Source organism: Pseudophryne corroboree, chromosome 7, assembly GCF_028390025.1.
Source record: "Pseudophryne corroboree isolate aPseCor3 chromosome 7, aPseCor3.hap2, whole genome shotgun sequence".
Classification (NCBI taxonomy): Eukaryota; Metazoa; Chordata; class Amphibia; order Anura; family Myobatrachidae; genus Pseudophryne; species Pseudophryne corroboree.
The window spans coordinates 255,857,235-255,880,676 of record NC_086450.1 but is presented as its reverse complement, the minus strand read 5'-3'; the positions used below and the strand labels follow the sequence as shown (position 1 = coordinate 255,880,676).

General features: G+C 43.4%; 1 protein-coding gene and 1 pseudogene across 3 annotated transcripts in view; one reads left to right on the top strand and one right to left on the bottom strand.

The window, feature by feature from the left end:
• The window catches only part of PGAP1 (post-GPI attachment to proteins inositol deacylase 1), a 1,346,394-nt gene that overhangs the window by 565,357 nt on the left and 757,595 nt on the right, over positions 1-23,442 (top strand). The gene's annotated exons all lie outside the window — the stretch shown is intronic.
• Positions 9,315-9,433, bottom strand: LOC134946309 (5S ribosomal RNA; annotated as a pseudogene).

The window sequence follows — 23,442 nt, the reverse complement described above, 5'->3', positions numbered from 1 at the left end:
TGACTTTTCTTAACAGCGTCTTAAACGCATACTAGAAAGAGTCGCTCCAACAACTCTCCACCGGGTCACAGCAACGCTTACCTTCACGGTATAGTGCTGTCTCGACGGGCGTCTGTGTCGGATGATTCTAAAAGGTCTAGCAGACGTAAACCAGGCTGTGGCCGGAGCATGGGGAGACGGTAAGTCAAACGGTTTCCTCTTACTAGGGGGCCCGGACACAGCTTCACTCTATTGGAGGAGACTACAAACCGTGGTTGATGCGCCGCCTCTCTTAAGTGCACCAGCACTATGCTTTAGGGATCATAGACGCCAGGACTAGGTGTGGCCGCAATCCTTAGAGTTTAAGTCAACGGGGGGGGGGGGGACTTAGACGCTCTCCTGGCCACCCCTCCTCCAAGTTCATGACCAGTTTCTGTGTGTCTCCCGTCCATGAACTGATGACCTCACTTTCGGCTCAGACGCTACCACGAGGGTACTTGGTCGCAGCTTAGACACTGCGATGGTGTGCATTAGACTTTCCTCCTAGACCCGGTCGCAGACAGGAGCATCTGCATACACTTACCGTTCAATGAGCGTCTGTGTCCAAAAGAGTGTCTGTGTCTCTCATCAGTCATCAAGAGCGGCAGTGTACACTAGAAGCGTCTGAATCCACTCAGCGTCTTGCGAGCGTATTGATGGATATGGACGTGTGGTGAGTTTCCCTGTATCCCACTCTATGGAGAAATGGGTTATACATTACTAAAAATTCTCTCTACTTGTTAGTATGAATTGTTAATTTTTTGGTACATATTGCATATGAGGTCTGTATATTACTGTTGTTTACTGCATGATATGGCTGGAAAAAAAACTGGTTAAAAACAGAAATACAATTGTCCCATTTAATTGTAAGTAATTTTCATGGTTAATTGTATTCTCATATGACAATGTCTAATATTTTAACATGTAACTGACTGCTAGTATGTGTGCTGACTTTTATATGTTGTCAGCTCTGTGCACGGTTGTGGTCAGATTGAGCTCACTTCTATCTATATATATATATATATATATATATATATACAGGTTGAGTATCCCTTATGCTTGGGACCAGAGATATTTTGGATATCGGATTATTCCGTATTTTGGAATAATTGCATACCATAATGATATATCATGGCGATGGGACCTAAATCTAAGCACAGCACATTTATGTTTTATATACACCATATACACACAGCCTGAAGGTAATTTTAGCCAATATTTTTTATAACTTTGTGCATTAAACAAAGTGTGTGTACATTCACGCAATTCATTTATGTTTCATATACACCTTATACACACAGCCTGAAGGTCATTTAATACAATATTTGTAATAACTGTGTATTAAACAAAGTTTGTGTACATTGAGCCATCAAAAAAACTAAAGTTTCACTGTCTCACTCTCACTCAAAAAGTCCGTATTTTGGAATATTCCGTATTTCGGATATTTGGATATGGGATACTCAACCTGTATAAATAAATATATATATATATATATATATATATATAGTGTTACAAAGAAGAGGCGACACTCAGAGACTATAGTGGTCAAAATTGTATTCCACAAACACGATCCAACGTTTCGGGGGTACTTACGCCCCCTTTGTCAAGGTGAACAATAGATGAATAAAGTGAGTTAAGATACCTTAAGTACCCAAAAGAAGCCCGCCAAGTGAGACAGCGTCCGCCGGCCCGACCGCACGCTCCGTCATCTCGTCCGTCTCTCTGCTGATGATGTCATCAGGCTGCGTCCTGTAGTCATGGTGACTCCCGATGCCTAAGCGGCCGGGCTGCGGCGCTGTGTGTCAAAACGGAAAAAGTGCATAAAAACAACAAGTCCCTACACCAGCGTGAGAAGAAAACATGGCATGCATATGACCTGATTATACATATTAGGGAGGTAGCGGGACACACATATAGCGCAGGTGAAAAAGATCGAAGTTAATTTAGAAAATGAATATCCAATTCGGATAGCTAAAGTAATATCATGTCCTGTGCTTATTGTGTCCAGCTAGCACCCCCCGAAGAAAACAACAGAAAATACAGATAACTGGTAGTATTATTTAAAGATATTCCAGCTCATTTTCTCATTAAGGCCGTTTGGATTAGTGGTGTTAAGTTCGAAAATCCATTTGGCTTCCAGTTGTAAAAGTCTGCCATCCCTATCGCCTCCCCTGATATGTTTGGGGACGTGATCTATAATTAAATGACGGAGATCCCTGATGGAATGCTTAGCCGTGGCAAAGTGTCTTGCCACCGGCTGCTCTGATTCCTTGCCTGCCAATGCCTGTTTAATGGCAGACCGATGAAGGGCCATCCGCTCCCTCAGGGTCCTTACCGACTTGCCCACGTAATGTAGCCCGCATGGGCAGCTGATCAGATAAATAATATGCGTTGTGGTACATGTGAGGACAAAGTTGATTCTGTAGGTTTTGTCTCGATGTGGATTCTTGAAGCTTGACCCTGTGATCATGTTCTCACAGGTTGTGCATTTAATGCACTTATAGCAACCCGTTCCTCTTCCAAGAAACTGAGAATTAGGTGTTTTAGATTTGATTGCTTCTGCCTGGAATCCGGTAATGTCCGCATGGACAACGCGGTCCTTGATGTTGCTACCTCGTGAGTAGCACATCATGGGTCTTTTATCTTTGAGCGCATGAAGTGTTTTGTCCGAAGATACTATAGGCCACAAGGCTCTAGTGGCTCTCTGTATGACAGGGCTGGCCGTGTTGTACCTTGAGATAAACGGGATGACTGGTTTTTGTTGTCGTGCCGTCGGGATAAGGAGAGTTTCCCTGGGTAACCGGAGGACTTCTGCTTTGTGTTTTAACAGGAGATGACGGTCATACCCTCTTTCCTGAAATTTGATGATCATGGCATCCAGCTCCCTATCCAGTGTATCGCGATCACTAATGATATGTGATATTCTGATCATTTGAGAACGAGGAAGCCCTTCCTTGAGTGACTTAGGATGATGGCTGTTAGCTCTGAGCAAGGTATTCCTGTCTGTAGGCTTGCGGTAAAGGCCAGTGTGGAGCCTGCCCTCATGAATTGAGACTTGAACATCTAAATAATTCAGTGAACTGCTGCTGGACTGAAATGTATATTTAATACTAGACGATCTTGAATTAATGGTGTTCATCAAATGGTTGAAACGATCAGCGCCCCCAGTTCATAAGATGAACAAGTCATCAATGTAACGAGCGAAAAGCAATATATCGCGTGAGATGACATCATCGCTGAAGAACGCTTCCTCCTCCTCCCTAAACATGAATACATTGGCGAACGACGGGGAGACATTGCTCCCCATCGCACATCCTGTTAGTTGACGGTAAAATTTACCGTTAAATAAGAAGTAATTTTTTTCCAATGTCATCCGAAGGAGTTCCAGGAACAATGAGATGTCGAGGGCTTCCATTTTTTCTTTGATCAGGAATTCTTTCATAGACTCCAAGCCGGCCTCGTGGGGTATGCTTGTGTAAAGACTAATAACATCTACAACGCATATCAAGGTGCCCTCCGGTACCTGCTTAATCTTACCAAGACGGTTTAGGAAGCTGGTAGTATCCTTAATAAAGTGCTTGTGCTTGAAAATTAACGGTTGCAGTATACCATCCAAAAAGATGGATACTGGTTGGAACACTGAGTCCTTTGCAGATATGATGGGCCTGCCAGGCGGAGACAGGGGGTCCTTATGGATTTTGGGGACAGTAAAGAAAATTGGTACTAGAGGGTGGATTTGAATTAAAGCTTTGTGCAGTTTCTGCGTTAATTTACCTTCAAGTACTGCGGCATCCAACGTGCCCTTAAGGGCCTTCTGGTATTCAATGGTTGGGTCGGTGCCTAGCTCTTCGTAGGTAGTGGCATCCGCCAACTGGCTATAAATTTCATTGATGTAATAGTCCAGATCTAAAATCACTACGCCGCCCCCTTTATCCGCCGGACGGACAACGATGTCCCTGTATTCCCCCAGCTTTTTCAGGGCCATCCATTCAGTCTTGGACATATTACGATGTACTGGTACCTGACTGGCGGCTGCATTATATCGTGTGTTAGAATCATCCATTAATCTCGAAAATGATGAAATGGAGGCGTTTGTGGATGCAGGATCAAAGGATGATTTTAATCGTTGGTTCAGAAAATCTTGATGCTGTATATCCAGACCCACACTAGGAACTACGTCCTTGACTTTATGTTGGAAAAATTCTTGTCGCCTCAGTTTGCGTGTGAACTGGTGCAGTTCAATGTGCCACTTAAAATCATTAAACGGGGTGGTGGGGACAAAAGAAAGTCCTTTTTCCAGAACTTTCTGCTCGATCTCAGAAAGCTCTCTTTTGGAGAGGTTATAGATCAGAGTTTCCTGCTTGTTGAAGCACCTCTGGTTGCGCGTGCACTGGCCACCCCTGCGGGTGGGCGGCCTCTTCTTGCCTTTTCTTTTGCCGCTGGCAAGGGGGTCCCTAAAGGGACTGCTCTGTCAAGCGGGGGCCCATCGGATTCCACCTGGCCGAACTCGCTGTCGCTGTTAGAGGTGCCTGCGGTGCTCTGCTGTCTCTCCCTTCTCCTACGCCAGCTATGTTTGCCTCTATAATTATATGGCTTAGAGGTTGGCGTATTATCACCCATTAACCACCTATATACCTTGTTGGAATCATAATCTTCTTTTACTATGTGTTGCTTATTGCGCTTAAATTTCACCAGGTCACTCCTATACTTCTCAACCTGTTGTTGCAACTTAAACATCCATTCCTGATGTAAGTCATTTTGTAATAACGCTTTATGTGTGGCTTCCAACGAGGCGATTTTCTCACGTGCACTGCTTAGTTCCCTTCCAGCCTCCTCCACGACTAACAACATCAGGTCCAAGCTGCATTTATTTAAAATCCCTATCCATTTTCTACAAAAATCGGGACTATGCCTGCCAATGGTGGGTACATTTTTAACCCAAAATCCTCTCGGTATCATCTTTTGTCTGTGATATTCGGACAGGGATATTCCGTGCAGCAAAAAATCTGTCTCGCGTCGTTTCAGCCTGAGTAGTTGGTGGTAGTTCCTAGTGTGGGTCTGGATATACAGCATCAAGATTTTCTGAACCAACGATTAAAATCATCCTTTGATCCTGCATCCACAAACGCCTCCATTTCATCATTTTCGAGATTAATGGATGATTCTATCACACGATATAATGCAGCCGCCAGTCAGGTACCAGTACATCGTAATATGTCCAAGACTGAATGGATGGCCCTGAAAAAGCTGGGGGAATACAGGGACATCGTTGTCCGTCCGGCGGATAAAGGGGGCGGCGTAGTGATTTTAGATCTGGACTATTACATCAATGAAATTTATAGCCAGTTGGCGGATGCCACTACCTACGAAGAGCTAGGCACCGACCCAACCATTGAATACCAGAAGGCCCTTAAGGGCACGTTGGATGCCGCAGTACTTGAAGGTAAATTAACGCAGAAACTGCACAAAGCTTTAATTCAAATCCACCCTCTAGTACCAATTTTCTTTACTGTCCCCAAAATCCATAAGGACCCTCTGTCTCCGCCTGGCAGGCCCATCATATCTGCAAAGGACTCAGTGTTCCAACCAGTATCCATCTTTTTGGATGTTATACTGCAACCGTTAATTCTCAAGCACAAGCACTTTATTAAGGATACTACCAGCTTCCTAAACCGTCTTGGTAAGATTAAGCAGGTACCGGAGGGCACCTTGATATGCGTTGTAGATGTTATTAGTCTTTACACAAGCATACCCCACGAGGCCGGCTTGGAGTCTATGAAAGAATTCCTGATCAAAGAAAAAATGGAAGCCCTCGACATCTCATTGTTCCTGGAACTCCTTCGGATGACATTGGAAAAAAATTACTTCTTATTTAACGGTAAATTTTACCGTCAACTAACAGGATGTGCGATGGGGAGCAATGTCTCCCCGTCGTTCGCTAATGTATTCATGTTTAGGAAGGAGGAGGAAGCGTTCTTCAGCGATGATGCCATCTCACGCGATATCTTGCTTTTCGCTCGTTACATTGATGACTTGTTCATCTTATGGACTGGGGGCGCTGATCGTTTCAACCATTTGATGAACACCATTAATTCAAGATCGTCTAGTATTAAATATACATTTCAGTCCAGCAGCAGTTCACTGAATTATTTAGATGTTCAAGTCTCAATTCATGAGGGCAGGCTCCACACTGGCCTTTACCGCAAGCCTACAGACAGGAATACCTTGCTCAGAGCTAACAGCCATCATCCTAAGTCACTCAAGGAAGGGCTTCCTCGTTCTCAAATGATCAAAATATCACGTATCATTAGTGATCGCGATACACTGGATAGGGAGCTGGATGCCATGATCATCAAATTTCAGGAAAGAGGGTATGACCGTCATCTCCTGTTAAAACACAAAGCAGAAGTCCTCCGGTTACCCAGGGAAACTCTCCTTATCCCGACGGCACGACAACAAAAACCAGTCATCCCGTTTATCTCAAGGTACAACACGGCCAGCCCTGTCATACAGAGAGCCACTAGAGCCTTGTGGCCTATAGTATCTTCGGACAAAACACTTCATGCGCTCAAAGATAAAAGACCCATGATGTGCTACTCACGAGGTAGCAACATCAAGGACCGCGTTGTCCATGCGGACATTACCGGATTCCAGGCAGAAGCAATCAAATCTAAAACACCTAATTCTCAGTTTCTTGGAAGAGGAACGGGTTGCTATAAGTGCATTAAATGCACAACCTGTGAGAACATGATCACAGGGTCAAGCTTCAAGAATCCACATCGAGACAAAACCTACAGAATCAACTTTGTCCTCACATGTACCACAACGCATATTATTTATCTGATCAGCTGCCCATGCGGGCTACATTACGTGGGCAAGTCGGTAAGGACCCTGAGGGAGCGGATGGCCCTTCATCTGTCTGCCATTAAACAGGCATTGGCAGGCAAGGAATCAGAGCAGCCGGTGGCAAGACACTTTGCCACGGCTAAGCATTCCATCAGGGATCTCCGTCATTTAATTATAGATCACGTCCCCAAACATATCAGGGGAGGCGATAGGGATGGCAGACTTTTTACAACTGGAAGCCAAATGGATTTTCGAACTTAACACCACTAATCCAAACGGCCTTAATGAGAAAATGAGCTGGAATATCTTTAAATAATACTACCAGTTATCTGTATTTTCTGTTGTTTTCTTCGGGGGGGTGCTAGCTGGACACAATAAGCACAGGACATGATATTACTTTAGCTATCCGAATTGGATATTCATTTTCTAAATTAACTTCGATCTTTTTCACCTGCGCTATATGTGTGTCCCGCTACCTCCCTAATATGTATAATCAGGTCATATGCATGCCATGTTTTCTTCTCACGCTGGTGTAGGGACTTGTTGTTTTTATGCACTTTTTCCGTTTTGACACACAGCGCCGCAGCCCGGCCGCTTAGGCATCGGGAGTCACTATGACTACAGGGCGCAGCCTGATGACATCATCAGCAGAGAGACGGACGAGATGATGGAGCGTGCGGTCGGGCCGGCGGACGCTGTCTCACTTGGCGGGCTTCTTTTGGGTACTTAAGGTATGTTAACTCACTTTATTCATCTATTGTTCACCTTGACAAAGGGGGCGTAAGTACCCCCGAAACGTTGGATCGTGTTTGTGGAATACAATTTTGACCACTATAGTCTCTGAGTGCCGCCTCTTCTTTGTAACACTGTTTTACCTGCATTGGGAAGGCACCGGAGCAACGCTGTTTTTTTGAGGAGGGAGTGCCAGTCCGCAGTAACTATATATATATATATATATAAAGAAGCAAGGGAGGAGGTATAGCGCCACTTGTGAAGTATAATCTCAGTAAATACAACTTAAGATAAAGTTAAAATTGTTTAAACATTACCATAATAAAACACACATAACCTCATTAAAGGTGTCTGCCGGGCCCTAAGTATGCAGTGCCGGTATCGCACTGCTGGGCGTATGGAAAAAAGGAGAGATAGGGTTCGGCGCTCAGTGTTGCTAAAAAATGGTGAGTTTAAAAGCCAAAAAATATATGCATGTATAAAATTTATAAAAATAATTTTTAATATATATGAGAGTAAAAAAGGTTCTTATTACAAAAAGCATAAAAGGCATAAAAACATACAAACATAAAAAGTCAGGACCAAGTTTTAAAAGGATAAGGAGTTTAACTTAACTCAAGAACAGCAAGGGGTTAGTGCAGGAAACCCAACGCGTTTCGTCTCATCAGACTTCTTCAAGGGGTAGGGACATAATGAGCTTTCCTGTCTATTTATAGCTAAAGTAGCTGGTAAAGGGGATGTGACATCACAGATCATCACATGATGCAATTAAATATTGAAGATTTTTTTAACATACTTTTAGTGCGGTAAAATCATATTAGGTACATAGAGCAGAGTCAGTGGTTGCAGGGTGCAGAAAACGGGTGTATCATAAGCAATAGTTCATGTAAACAGTCAAAAACAGTAAAAACCGATATAATAGTGGCATTTCCGCCACACTTCCGGTTGCGGGTGACGCGATTTCGTCACTTCCGCCCCACTTCCGGTGCGCGATTGCGCATGCGCCCGCGGCGTCTCCCGGCTGTCAAGTTGTTTTGCCATTTTCTTATCCCCGACGGGCGTCAAAGTGTATGTGAAGGTTATGTCTCTCCAGTTAGGTGCGGCGGCCATCTTTGCTGGGATTCAGTCCATTAATTGTATAGGCTGGTGGCCATTTTTCAGAAGTTCATCTCATGTCCAGCTATTCTCCTGTTGCTTACGTGTCCATAGCAACGGCACCATAAGTAAAAAGAAAAAAGATAAAAGATAGTGATCTTCAGGCAGCGGAGTTTTGCAGAATTCAGGACTTTGCATAAATTTCTTATGTTTTATATATATGTATAATAGTAAGTAATGATATAACTTGGAAAAATAAAGTGCTGGAGCATTAATAAATATAATAGATAAATACATATAGATATATAAATAAAAATATATATATATATAAAAAAAATATATATATATATAAAAAAGGGGAAGTATACAAAGTGCAAGGTGCAATCTATAAATATGAATAAAATCACAGTGCGTTACTACAGGGTGTATTTCAATTAAGGGAGAAGGTGGGGGGGGGGTTTGAGGAACAGGGAAGGGATAATCATATATGAAGCTGACAGAGGCAGGTGCGGATTGATTTATTTTTACAAGAAAAATATGTGTGGAGTGCAAGGTTTCTCGTGGTTAATGGTGTTGATTTTTAAGAAATACATATTTGGTATTGTGCTGACATCATTTATTTGATTCTACAGTACCCAATATTCCCAGGTAGTCTCCCTCCCTGGTACTGATCAGGCCCAAACACTGCTTAGCTTCCAAGATCAGACGAGATTGGGCGTACCAGTGTGGTTTGACTGTATGCGAAATAAGACATCATAATACCACGTGATTGATGGTTTTATTTCTAATGCTTAAAAAATCTGGTGAGCTGGATTTAAATCGTGAAGTGAAGGAGGGGAAATAAAGGAAAGTCGAGTCTTGCCGGGATACTGCACCTCACAAGAACGGTGCGATCTCGTATCCCTCATTCAAGCCAGCTGGATGTAGAGTCTGCAGCTGGAAAATCCAGTACATTTCCCGTCTGGACAACTTGTTCCCGAGATCTCCTCCTCTCTCGCCCAAGCAAACATGTTCGATCGCCTTAAAAGTAAGTTCCTCTGGGTCGGAGTTATGTTTAGCTGCGAAATGTCGAGAGACTGCATGACTGGCCACCTTATTCTTTATATTTCTTATATGTTCTTGGATCCGGATTTTAAGGGGTCTTTTAGTCTTTCCTACATACTTCATTTTGCAGGTGCACTCCAGGAGGTAAATCACAGATGATGTATTGCAATTCATAAAGTCCTTTATGGTGTATTCATTCTTGTCCTCTGTATTGCTGAAGGTTTTCCTGTTCCGATGTAGGTATTTACATATATTGCACTTCCCACATTTATACGACCCCTTACATTTCAACATAGAAGTGTTGCGAGTGGATTTATCCCTCAGCATGCTGGGTGCAAGAAGGTCTTTTAGGTTTTTAGATTTTTTAAAAATTAGTTCTGGTCTGGGCGGTAAGATTTCTTTGAGAACTGGGTCCATTAGAAGAATTCCCCAATGGGATTTAAGGGAGTCTCTAATCGCTTTCTCATGTTGACTAAATGTAGTAATGAACGCGATTCTTTCCTTCGTTTCTTCCTTGGTTTTATATGTTAGTAGCTTTTCCCTATCCAAACACCTTGTTTTTTCCAGTGCTTCATCTAGGAGTGGCTTCGGGTAACTCTTCTCTTCAAATCTCTTCCTGTATATCTCCAATTGATCTTCACAGTCTTTTGCGCTGGTGCAGTTTCGTTTGATCCTTGAGAACTGGGAGGCCGGGATGTTATTCTTCCACCTATCTAGGTGATTGCTTTGGTAGTGTAGATAACTGTTCATATCTACTTTCTTAATAACATTTTTGGTGGTAACTCTTCCATTCTCCCCAGTTAGAATTAGATCCAAGTATTCAACGGATCTAGCATTAGTTGTTGAGGTGAATGCAAGATTCAAATCGTTGTCTCCCAAAGCACTTAAGAATTCGTTAAAGGCTTCTGGTGTGCCGTCCCAAATGATTAAAATATCATCGATATAACGTTTATAAAACACCACATTCTCCTTAAAAGCGCTGTGATTTTATTCATATTTATAGATTGCACCTTGCACTTTGTATACTTCCCCTTTTTTATATATATATATATTTTTTATATATATATATATTTTTATTTATATATCTATATGTATTTATCTATTATATTTATTAATGCTCCAGCACTTTATTTTTCCAAGTTATATCATTACTTACTATTATACATATATATAAAACATAAGAAATTTATGCAAAGTCCTGAATTCTGCAAAACTCCGCTGCCTGAAGATCACTATCTTTTATCTTTTTTCTTTTTACTTATGGTGCCGTTGCTATGGACACGTAAGCAACAGGAGAATAGCTGGACATGAGATGAACTTCTGAAAAATGGCCACCAGCCTATACAATTAATGGACTGAATCCCAGCAAAGATGGCCGCCGCACCTAACTGGAGAGACATAACCTTCACATACACTTTGACGCCCGTCGGGGATAAGAAAATGGCAAAACAACTTGACAGCCGGGAGACGCCGCGGGCGCATGCGCAATCGCGCACCGGAAGTGGGGCGGAAGTGACGAAATCGCGTCACCCGCAACCGGAAGTGTGGCGGAAATGCCACTATTATATCGGTTTTTACTGTTTTTGACTGTTTACATGAACTATTGCTTATGATACACCCGTTTTCTGCACCCTGCAACCACTGACTCTGCTCTATGTACCTAATATGATTTTACCGCACTAAAAGTATGTTAAAAAAATCTTCAATATTTAATTGCATCATGTGATGATCTGTGATGTCACATCCCCTTTACCAGCTACTTTAGCTATAAATAGACAGGAAAGCTCATTATGTCCCTACCCCTTGAAGAAGTCTGATGAGACGAAACGCGTTGGGTTTCCTGCACTAACCCCTTGCTGTTCTTGAGTTAAGTTAAACTCCTTATCCTTTTAAAACTTGGTCCTGACTTTTTATGTTTGTATGTTTTTATGCCTTTTATGCTTTTTGTAATAAGAACCTTTTTTACTCTCATATATATTAAAAATTATTTTTATAAATTTTATACATGCATATATTTTTTGGCTTTTAAACTCACCATTTTTTAGCAACACTGAGCGCCGAACCCTATCTCTCCTTTTTTCCATATATATATATATATATATATATATATATATATATATATATATAAAAATTTATATATATATATAATGTGATTTTCAGTCACAAATTGTGTCATAAACTGAATATTACCATGTCTGTTAGCGGCAAAAGTGACACGGATAATTTATCATGCACTCCTACATCCTTAACATGTTTATCTTGTAAAAGAGGGTTAATTGGAATAGGCCAGTTGGTCACTTATGAGGGGTTATGTGCAAACTGTTTTGATTTTCAGCAAAGTAAAAAACAGGAATTGGTTCAACAACCAGCAGAGCCACCATGGAGTATGTTCGCGCAGACTTTGTCTTCAATAGCGGACAGATTAACTCCTGCAGTTCCACCCCAGGGAATAGGAACTCTAATGCTAAACTAAGGACTGTGGCAGAAATACAAAAGGACTGTTTACATTAAACTAACCCGTTTTTTTTTCTTTTTTACAGGTATTGCACTGGTACAAATTATCCTTTCAGTAACATTTGTTACAAACACATATTGCGTAGATACATAATAGATTGAGAAAAGCAGTTAAAACTGAGAAATCTTTAAGAGTAAAAAGTGAGTAATTAGCTGTGACCAGACAATTCACTACTTTAGTCTGTGCTGTCTTTGGGAATTGTTGGGAATGAAAGCCTGACTGAAGTGGGTTCAATAGGTTGTGCAAGTTAAGAATGTGTAGAAGGTGAGTGTAGGCAATTCTCTCAAGTGGCTTGGAGGGGCATGGGAGGTGAGAGATGGGACGGTAGATTGAGAGAGATTTAGTGTCAGAATATTTTATTTTTTTAGAATGGGAGTAATCATTGCATCTTGAACAGTGATATAGTTCCAGTAGAGAGATAGATTACATATTTTACTTAAGGTTTGGATGAGCACATAAGTCAGTGATTTACTGATTTGTGAGGGCATAGGATTAAGAGGCGAGGAAGGAAAGTAAGAGGTTGAGAAGAGTGTTGTGGGATCAAATGAAGATACAGTGCAAAAGGGTTCTGAATTGAGCAGGTCACTTGCAAAGGAAGGGCATACCATTTCATTTTGGATCTTAATCAATTTTTTCCTTGTATTAGGAAGCAAGATCTTGTATATTGATAATGGCTGGTGGGTTGGGTGAGCCAGGTTTAAAATGTGATTTAAATGTGTTAAAATGTTGCATCAGGTTAGAAGCTTGAGCAGAGATGAGATTTTGGAAATATTTTTGTTTGACAGTGACCAGTGCATTATGATAGGAGTGTTAAATTGTCTTTACATAATAGTTTTTGTAGGTGTCTTGTTAATTTAGAATACCCTTTTTTTTACATCTAAGTCTACGTTGAGAGTGATGGGTAGCTGGAGCCACTTCACCAAGGGGTATTTATAGTTAGTTATGATACAGCAGCCTTAAGAGAAGTGTTTGAAGATCTTGGTGAGAGCTGTTGTTGCAAAGAGTTGGACCGTTACTGAATATTAATAGTGTATATTTCTGCAATTTAAAGAGGATTGGATGACTACAGTGACAGTGATTTTGAAGTAATGGAGGAGAGCTTGTAGGTCACAAGGTTGTGATCTGAGAGAGGAAAAGGGTTGTTAGTGAATTCAGAAACTGAGCGTAGTCTGGTAAATACAAGGTCAAGGCAGTGTCCATCCTGATGAGTACGTGAGTCAGTCCACTGTGAGAGGCAGCATAAAGACGGTTAGAGTGAGTAGTTTGGAGGCATAAATAGATTTTAGACTGTCAATTTCAATATTGAAATCACCCATGGTGATGGTGGGGATGTCAGAGGATAGGGAATAAGGGATCCAGGCAGAAAAATGTTCCAAAAATAATATGTTTTGTCCAGGTGGTTGATTTATTGCTGTAACACGCAGACAGAAAGGGATAAATATCCTGATAGAATGTACTTCAAATAAGTATATACAGATGTGTCCATATGGCACAGTTTTGCATACCATAGATCAAAGATTTAGCCATGCCTTGTGATTTTTCTTAATTTGCTTCTTTAATATGGTACATCATACATATTCTATTATGGAAAACAAAAATGTTAAAATCCATCCACTCACTACTCGTGAAAAACAACTTAGCCGTGTTTTGCATGTTGTGCCAAATTGAGCAAAATATCAAAGATGTAAGTGGACACATCTGTATGAAAAATATTCCAACCCCACCTGGTTTACTGTCACCAGGCCTGGAAGTGTGTGTGAAGTTGATACCACCATGTGGCAGTGCTGCAGTGGAACCATGTTTCTGTTATAGCCAGCACAATGAGGTTGTTATAGATGAAAAGGTCATTGATGGATGTTATTTTGTTAGAGTGTGCATTCCATAAAGCACATTTTAATGATTTTGATGGTGATTGGATACTTGGTGTTTAGGAGGTTAGTTTTATTTATATATTGTTTTGAATCAGCTGGATGTGAGTGGGGTAAGTTGCAAGAAAAAAATATATGAACCTAACCACTGCACACAATGATGAGCAGCCTTTGTGATTTCATTGGTTAGAAGTATCACCTAAACTTCAAATAATACAATTCTACCACAATATCACCAATCATGAATCTCTCTGTGCTGAATGGACCGAAACGGTCAACAAATTCTTAATGATTGTCTCAACTGAACTCATTTGGAATTCAGGTTTTATCCTCAAAAAGAAGAGAGAGACACACCTTATAGGACAGAAGGTTTGTGTTGTGGAATTAATCAGGATATCAATAATTAAATGGACTCCTACCACAAATGTAGGTCTACAAATGATAGTAGACAAACGCACAGGTGTTTTGAGAGGATTTCACCCCACCAAGGATATAAAGCCACATGTCCTCAAAGAAATGGGAAAATTCTACCATAGTGTAATCCAATAATAATTTAATACACAAATTCAATAAAATACAATAAAATATGTACTTGATTCTCACCCAGTGAATGGTCCACTTAAAAAAGCAGAAAAATGAGCATGAGTGTGGTAAAGCCAGGCGTCCCTGCAAGCTCCAAAGCCGGTGGAAGTCCAATGTTCTGTCCCCAGCCTCCTTACTGCAACGCGTTTCGATACTCCAGGTATCTTTTTCAAGGCATATTGAGGTTGTGGAAGAAGGGAGTATTTATACCCATATACCTAGCTAGACCTACAGTAATTCCAGACATTGCTCACTATCCACTAATCAAACCTATCTTAGGTCATATGAAGTCCCAATCCATTTCAGCCCGGCCGGTCCATCCAAAAGATCCCCCTTCATTGTGTGTGAAGAGAAACAGCTGTGTTAAGAAACGTAATGCACGAACAAACACCACACTTCCTGCTTCCGCCGGAAGTCGTGTCATGCGTTTCACCACAAGTGCCAGAAATCGAGCTTTGCGTTCCACCGCCGGCATTTGGAGGATATTGACGTCCTGTGTTGTCATAGAAATGGATGTACAATGCGGTCCAACGTGTGTTCCACATCTCTAATATGGCTACCATCATACAAATGAATATAAGGAAAACAAGTTAAAATCACACCAAATAAAAACATATCACAGAAACATCATATAATGGAGTAATGTCATGTATGTGTATTATTGGAGCAAAGCAAGATGGACATGTCATGTTTGGTATTAAAGCATCCATATTAATGTGTATATCAATTTGATGCCTGTTATTAAGGTGTAGCTCATTGCAACAAGTAGATATGATTAAATGCATGAAAGCTAAAGTCACTCTTATTAGAACAATGGGTTTCCTGGAAGACAGCATGACTGACCAGTGGCTATCTCCTGTAATTTGTCCATCAAGGCTGAACCTTATTTGCATATGAATTGACCAGTGACTCATCATAAATGAGAAAGTTCCCTCCCCTAGACTAGTCTGTGCACTCCCCCAAACTACATAGTACATTGCTGAAGAGACACACATAAGTCTCAGTTCTTTTTCCCCTGGGTCCTGAGCGAGATGGAGTGTTGGTAATAATTTGCTTCTGTTAGCTGGAGTTGAGAGACAGCTGAAGATGGAGGAACTGGAGGGATTATAAAGTGCATTCAGGGAGATGGTGATGTATTTGCTGGCTGTGGCTGTATTTTGAATTAGATTGTAATAACTGCTTACTGTATAAATTGTAACCATGTAACTATATATATATATATATATATATATATATATATAATGTACATTGTGATATATTGAATACATATCCTTTTAATAACAAATATATACATCAATGAGCTTTGTAACTCTGATAATGTTGTGGTGTATTGTTTTCACTTATGGGATGCAGTGTTTTGCGATGTATAGCACACATTCATAGCACATGTTAATAAGATGCGCAGGCGTCTACAGTATATATTAGAGCGAGCATTTTAAATATTTGTTAGAAAGCAATTTGGCATTTACAGATGGTAATGAGCTGGTAAACACCTTCTGTGTTTCCATGACAGAATGTACTGGGGTCTATCCCTTATAGCCAGTGTAATGTCGGTGGGTGTTTGGTACATGTGTGTCGGCATATTTGAGGCTGAGGTCTCTGCCACAAAGGGAATGACTATGTCGGTTCTGTCGACTCCTAATGGTACTTGGTACATGTAAATATGTCAACATGTCAGTAGAGATATATTTTTTTCCCAAGATAAACCTATATGGGAGAGACAGACGTGGAGGGAGTCCCTGTCAGCAACAACAATATCTGACTGGGTGGATATTGACATGGTAATGTGATGCATATCAGATAGAGCTATACCTATATGTAATATGTATGTATAGTAAAGTTATATAGGTCTGTGGCACGGTCACATACGTGACAATATTTATGGAGGGAGTCATATTCATAGAATATATTTCTCTTAGACCCCTCAGGGTCGCAAAATATTACTTTGCCCAGTTACTATTACCTGAGATCGACTCGAATAATCTGTCTTAGGTCGACCATAATGTTTCCTGATCAGATCCTCAAAAATTGGCATTCAGGACCTGTTCATACACATTAGAACGTATTAACATCACTAGGGACTTTGCTGTTCCTGACAAAAATATATATTTCTCTAACGTCCTAGTGGATGCTGGGAACTCCGTAAGGACCATGGGGAATAGCGGGCTCCGAAGGAGGCTGGGCACTCTAGAAAGATTTATGACTACCTGGTGTGCACTGGCTCCTCCCACTATGACCCTCCTCCAAGCCCCAGTTAGATCTTGTGCCCGGCCGAGGTTGGATGCACACTAGGGGCTCTCCTGAGCCCTTAGAAAGAAAGTATAGATTTAGGTTTTTTATTTTCAGTGAGACCTGCTGGCAACAGGCTCACTGCAGCGAGGGACTAAGGGGAGAAGAAGCGAACTCGCCTGCTTGCAGCCGGATTGGGCTTCTTAGGCTACTGGACACCATTAGCTCCAGAGGGATCGACCGCAGGCCCAGTCCTTGGTGTTCGGTCCCGGAGCCGCGCCGCCGTCCCCCTTACAGAGCCAGAAGCAAGAAGAGGTCCGGAAAAATGGCGGCAGAAGACATCAGTCTTCACCAAGGTAGCGCACAGCACTGCAGCTGTGCGCCATTGCTCCTCATGCACACCACACACTCCGGTCACTGAGGGTGCAGGGCGCTGGGGGGGGCGCCCTGAGCAGCAATATAAACACCTTGGCTGGCAAAAATACATCACATATAACCCCCAGGGCTATATGGATGTATATTAACCCCTGCCAGATTCCATAAAAATGCGGGAGAAAAGTCCGCGAAAAAGGGGCGGAGCCTATCTCCTCAGCACACTGGCGCCATTTTTCCCTCACAGCTCCGTTGGAGGGAAGCTCCCTGGCTCTCCCCTGCAGTCTACACTACAGAACAGGGTTAAAACAGAGAGGGGGGGCACTAAATTTAGGTGCAGTATAAATTATATAAAAGCAGCTATAGGGGACATAACTCAGTTAGTCCCTGCATTATATAGCGCTCTGGTGTGTGCTGGCATACTCTCACTCTGTCCCCCCAAAGGGCTTTTGTGGGTCCTGTCCTCATTGGAGCATTCCTTGTGTGTGTGCGGTGTGTCGGTACGGCTGTGTCGACATGTTTGATGAGGAGACTTATGTGGAGGCGGAGCAGATGCCGATAAATGAGATGTCGCCCCTGTGGGCCGACACCAGAGTGGATGGATAGGTGGAAGGTATTAACCGACAGTGTCAACTCCTTACATAAAAGGCTGGATGACGTAACAGCTATGGGACAGCCGGCTTCTCAGCCCGCGCCTGCCCAGACGTCTCAAAGGCCATCAACGCTCCCTCAGATGGCAGACACAGATGTCGACACGGAGTCTGACTCCAGTGTCGACGAGGTTGAGACATATACACAATCCACTAGGAACATCCGTTACATGATCCCGGCAATATAAAATGTGTTACACATTTCTGATATTAACCCAAGTACCACTAAAAACAAAGGGTTTTATGTGTGGGGAGAAAAAGCAGGCTGTGTTTTGTTCCCCCATCAAATGAGTGAATGAAGTGTGAAAAAGCGTGGGTTTCCCCGATAAGAAACTGGTAATTTCTAACAAGTTACTGATGGCGTACCCTTTCCCGCCAGAGGATAAGTTACGCTGGGAGATATCCCCTAGGGTGGATAAGGCGCTCACACGTTTGTCAAGGTGGCACTGCCGTCTTAGGATACGGCCACTTTGAAGGTACCTGCTGATAAATAGCAGGAGGCTATCCTGAAGTCTGTAATTACACACTCAGGTACTAGACTGAGACCTGCAGACTGCTGCAGCGTGGTCTGTACCCCTTTCAAACAGGGATACTATTTTGCGAACAGAAGACGTTGTCTTATATATGAGGGATGCACAGAGGAATATTTTGCCGGCTGGCATCCTGAATTATTGCAATGTCCATTCTGTCAGGAGGGTATTGGAGACCCGACACTGGACAGGTGATGCTGACTTTAAAAGGCACATAGAGCCTTATAAGGGTGAGGAATTGGTTGGGGATGGTCTCTGGGACCTCGTATCCACAGCAACAGCTGGGATGAAAATATTTTACCTCAGGTTTCCTCACAGCCTAAGAAACGCACTGTATTATCAGGTACAGTCCTTTCGGCTTCAAAAAAGCAGGCGGGTCAAACGAGGGAAGAGGGAAAAAGCTGCACCAGCAGCCAGTTCCCAGAATCAAAATTCTTCCCCTGCTTCCTCTGAGTCCACCGCATGACGCGGGGGCTCCACAGGCGTAGTCAGGTACGGTGGGGGGCCGCCTCAAAAATTTCAGCGATCAGTGGGCTCGCTCACAGGTGGATCCCTGGATCCTTCAAGTAGTATCTCAGGGGTACAAGCTGGAAGTCGAGGCGTCTCCCCCCCCCGCCGTTTACTCAAATCTGCCTTGCCGACAACTCCCTCAGGCAGGGAGGCTGTGCTAGAGGCAATTCACAAGCTGTATTCCCAGCAGGTGATAGTCAAGGTGCCCCTACTTCAACAAGGACGGGGTTACTGTTCCACACTGTTTGTGGTACCGAAACCAGCCGGTTCGGTGAGACCCATTTTAAAATGGAAATCCTTGAACACTTACATAACAAAGTTCAAGATGAAATCGCTCAGGGCAGTTATTGCAAGCCTGGACGAGGGGGATTACATGGTATCCCTGGACATCAAGGATGCTTACCTGCATGTCCCTATTTACCTTCCTCACCAGGAGTACCTCAGATTGTGGTACAGGATTGCCATTACCAATTCCAGACACTACCGTTTGGACTGTCCACGGCACCGAGGGTGTTTACCAAGGTAATGGCAGAAATGATGATACTCCTTCAAAAAAAAAAAAAAAAAAAAGGGAGTTTTTATTTATCCCATACTTGGACGATCTCCTTATAAAGGCAAGGTCCAGGGAGCAGTTACTGGTCGGAGTAGCACTATCTCAGGAGGTGCTACAACAGCATGGCTGGATTCTGAACATTCCAAAGTCATAGCTGGTTCCTTCCACTCGCTTACTGTTCCTGGGGATGATTTTGGACACAGAACAGAAAAAAGTGTTTCTCCCGCAGGAGAAAGCCAAGGAGCTGTCATCTCTAGTCAGAGACCTCCTAAAACCAAAAAGGGTATCGGTGCATCGTTGCACACGAGTCCTTGGAAAAATGGTGGCTTCATACGAAGCAATTCCATTCGGCAGGTTCCATGCGAGGACCTTCCAGTGAGACCTCTTAGATAAGTGGTCGGGATCGCATCTTCAAATGCATCAAATGATAACCCTGTCTCCAAGGACCAGGGTGTCTCTACTGTTGTGGATGCAGGGTGCTCATCTTCTAGAGGGCCGCAGTTTCGGCATACAGGACTGGGTCCTGGTGACCACGGATGCCAGCCTTCAAGGCTGGGGAGCAGTCACACAGGGAAGAAACTTCCAGGGTCTATGGTCAAGTCAGGAGACTTCCCTACATATAAATTCTGGAACTGAGGGCCATTTACAATGCCCTAAGTCAGGCAAGACCCCTGCTTCTAAATCAGCCGGTACTGATACAGTCAGACAACATCACGGCAGTCGCCCATGTGACCCGACAGGGCGGCACAAGAAGCAGGATGGCAATGGCAGAAGCCACAAGGATTCTCTGATGGGCGGAAAATCACGTACTAGCACTGTCAGCAGTGTTCATTCCGGGAGTGGACAACTGGGAAGCAGACTTCCTCAGCAGACACGACCTACACCCGGGAGAGTGGGGACTTCATCCAGAAGTCTTCCTGCTGTTGGTAAACCGTTGGGAAAGGCCACAGGTGGACATGATGGCGTCCCGCCTCAACAAAAAGCTAAAGAGATATTGTGCCAGGTCAAGGGACCCTCAGGCGAAAGCTGTGGACGCTCTAGTGACACCGTGGGTGTACCAGTCGGTTTATGTGTTCCCTACTCTGCCTCTCATACCAAAGGTACTGAGAATAATAAGATGGCGAGGAGTTAGAACGATACTCGTGGTTCCGGATTGGCCAAGAAGGGCTTGGTACCCGGAACTTCAGGAAATGATATCAGAGGACCCATGGCCTCTGCCGCTCAGACAGGACCTGCTTCAGCAGGGGCCCTGTCTGTTCCAAGACTTACCGCGGCTGCGTTTGACGGCATGGCGATTGAGCGCCGGATCCTGAAGGAAAAGGGTATTCCGGAAGAAGTCATTCCTGCGCTTATTAAAGCCAGGAAAGATGTTACGGCAAAGCATTATCACCGCATGTGGCAGAAATATGTTGCATGGTGCGAGGCCAAAAAGGCCCCAACAGAGGAATTTCCACTAGGTCGATTTCTACATTTCCTGCAAGCAGGAGTGAATATGGGCCTGAGTCTAGGCTCCATTAAAGTACAGATCTCGGCTCTGTCGATTTTCTTTCAAAAAGAATTAGCTTCAGTACCTGAAGTTCAGACATTGTGAATGGAGTGCTGCATATTCAGCCCCCGTTTGTGCCCCCTGTGGCACCTGGGGATCTCAACGTGATGTTGAGTTTCTTAAAATCACATTGGTTTGAGCCACTAAAAACCGTGGATCTAAAATATCTCACGTGGAAAGTGGTCATGTTATTGGCCTTGGCTTCAGCCAGGCGAGTGTCAGAATTGGCGGCTTTATCATGTAAAAGCCCTTATCTGATTTTCCATATGGATAGGGCAGAATTGAGGACTCGTCCCCAATTTCTTCCTAAGGTGGTGTCAGCGTTTCACCTGAACCAGCCTATTGTGGTGTCGGCGGCTACTAGTGAATTGGAGGACTCCAAGTTGCTAGACGTTGTCAGGGCCCTGAAAATATATGTTTCCAGGACGGCTGGAGTCAGAAACTCTGACTCGCTGTTTATCCTGTATGCACCCAACAAGCTGGGTGCTCCTGCTTCTAAGCAGTCTATTGCTCGCTGGATTTGTAGTACAATTCAGCTTGCACATTCTGTGGCAGGCATACCACAGCCAAAATCTGTAAATGCCCATTCCACAAGGAAGGTGGGCTCATCTTGGGCGGCTGCCCGAGGGGTCTCGGCTTTACAACTTTGCCGAGCAGCTACTTGGTCAGGGGCAAACACGTTTGCAAAATTCTACAAATTTGATACCCTGGCTGAGGAGGACCTGGAGTTCTCTCATTCGGTGCTACAGAGTCATCCGCACTCTCCCGCCCGTTTGGGAGCTTTGGTATAATCCCCATGGTCCTTACGGAGTTCCCAGCATCCACTAGGACGTTAGAGAAAATAAGAATTTACTCACCGGTTATTCTATTTCTCGTAGTCCGTAGTGGATGCTGGGCGCCCATCCCAAGTGCGGATTGTCTGCAATACTTGTAAATAGTTATTGTTAACTAAAGGGTTATTGTTGAGCCATCTGTTGAGAGGCTCAGATGTTTTCATACTGTCAAACTGGATATAGTATCACGAGTTGTACGGTGTGATTGGTGTGGCTGGTAAGAGTCTTACCCGGGATTCTAAATCCTTCCTTATTATGTCTGCTCGTCCGGGCACAGTGTCCTAACTGAGGCTTGGAGGAGGGTCATAGTGGGAGGAGCCAGTGCACACCAGGTAGTCATAAATCTTTCTAGAGTGCCCAGCCTCCTTCGGAGCCCGCTATTCCCCATGGTCCTTACGGAGTTCCCAGCATCCACTACGGACTACGAGAAATAGAATTACCGGTGAGTAAATTCTTATTATATATACGTGTTAGATATGTGTATATATATATATATATATATATATATATATACCAATACAATTCAGCCGGCACTCCTTGCTTCTGAACTACTGGTCCCGGTGTCCTGTGCAGCATTCCATAACATACCCATACAATAGGCACGGCACTCCAGGGACTCGTTCCAATAAGGCTTTTATTCAAGGTGCTGTGATCACAGCACCTTGAATAAAAGCCTTATTGGAACGAGTCCCTGGAGTGCCGTGCCTATTGTATGGGTATATATATATATATATATAGCAAAAAGTCCCTGCACTCTCACACAGCTCAGCCAAATACCGGGGTGCCAATCAGAGTCCGACCCACACAGAGGTGGGACCCATAGTACAATACAGGATGAACCACTAAGTGGAACAGATAGCACTCACCAGATTTCAAATCAAAAAATTCAAAATATTTAATGTAAATGGTAGTCTCACAGTTCAAAAGTATTGTCCATATTCATCCGACGTTTCGGTCCAAACCAGGACCTTTGTCAAGGATTCTCAGCTTTGTCAAACCAGTCAGCATCACAGCAGAGTTAATATAATAGGTACTGGAGTCTGGGGATAGTGCCTCACCGGCCCCTGTTATATAGCCAGCATAATTGCTGTTTTCGGCGCCTGGATCCACCCCCATTAGCACAGGAAGTGGGGTGGAACGCATGGTGGAACACAGACGTCACTTCCGCCTTTGCCGGAAGTGAGCTGGATCCACACTAGTAAGAGGAGTCGTCGAGGGTAATCAGGAAGTGTGTTAAACTGCAAACGTCACATCTGTATATACCGGATGTGAGTTGTTCCCAAACTGCTGTCTAATGTGTCTCGCGGGCGCGCCGTGGAGCGCAACCCGGAAGCTGGGACGGGCATTTGGTGGAGCGCATCGCGTCATTCCGCGTATTGCCGGAAATGAGCCGCGTCTATCCACATACCATTGTAGTAGTACAGCAACTGTGTAGAAATGTTGAGAGGATGCCTCACACGAGACTGTTGGTTATATATACACACATTAAGATTGCTGGGTTAATCTAAGGGCTAATGAC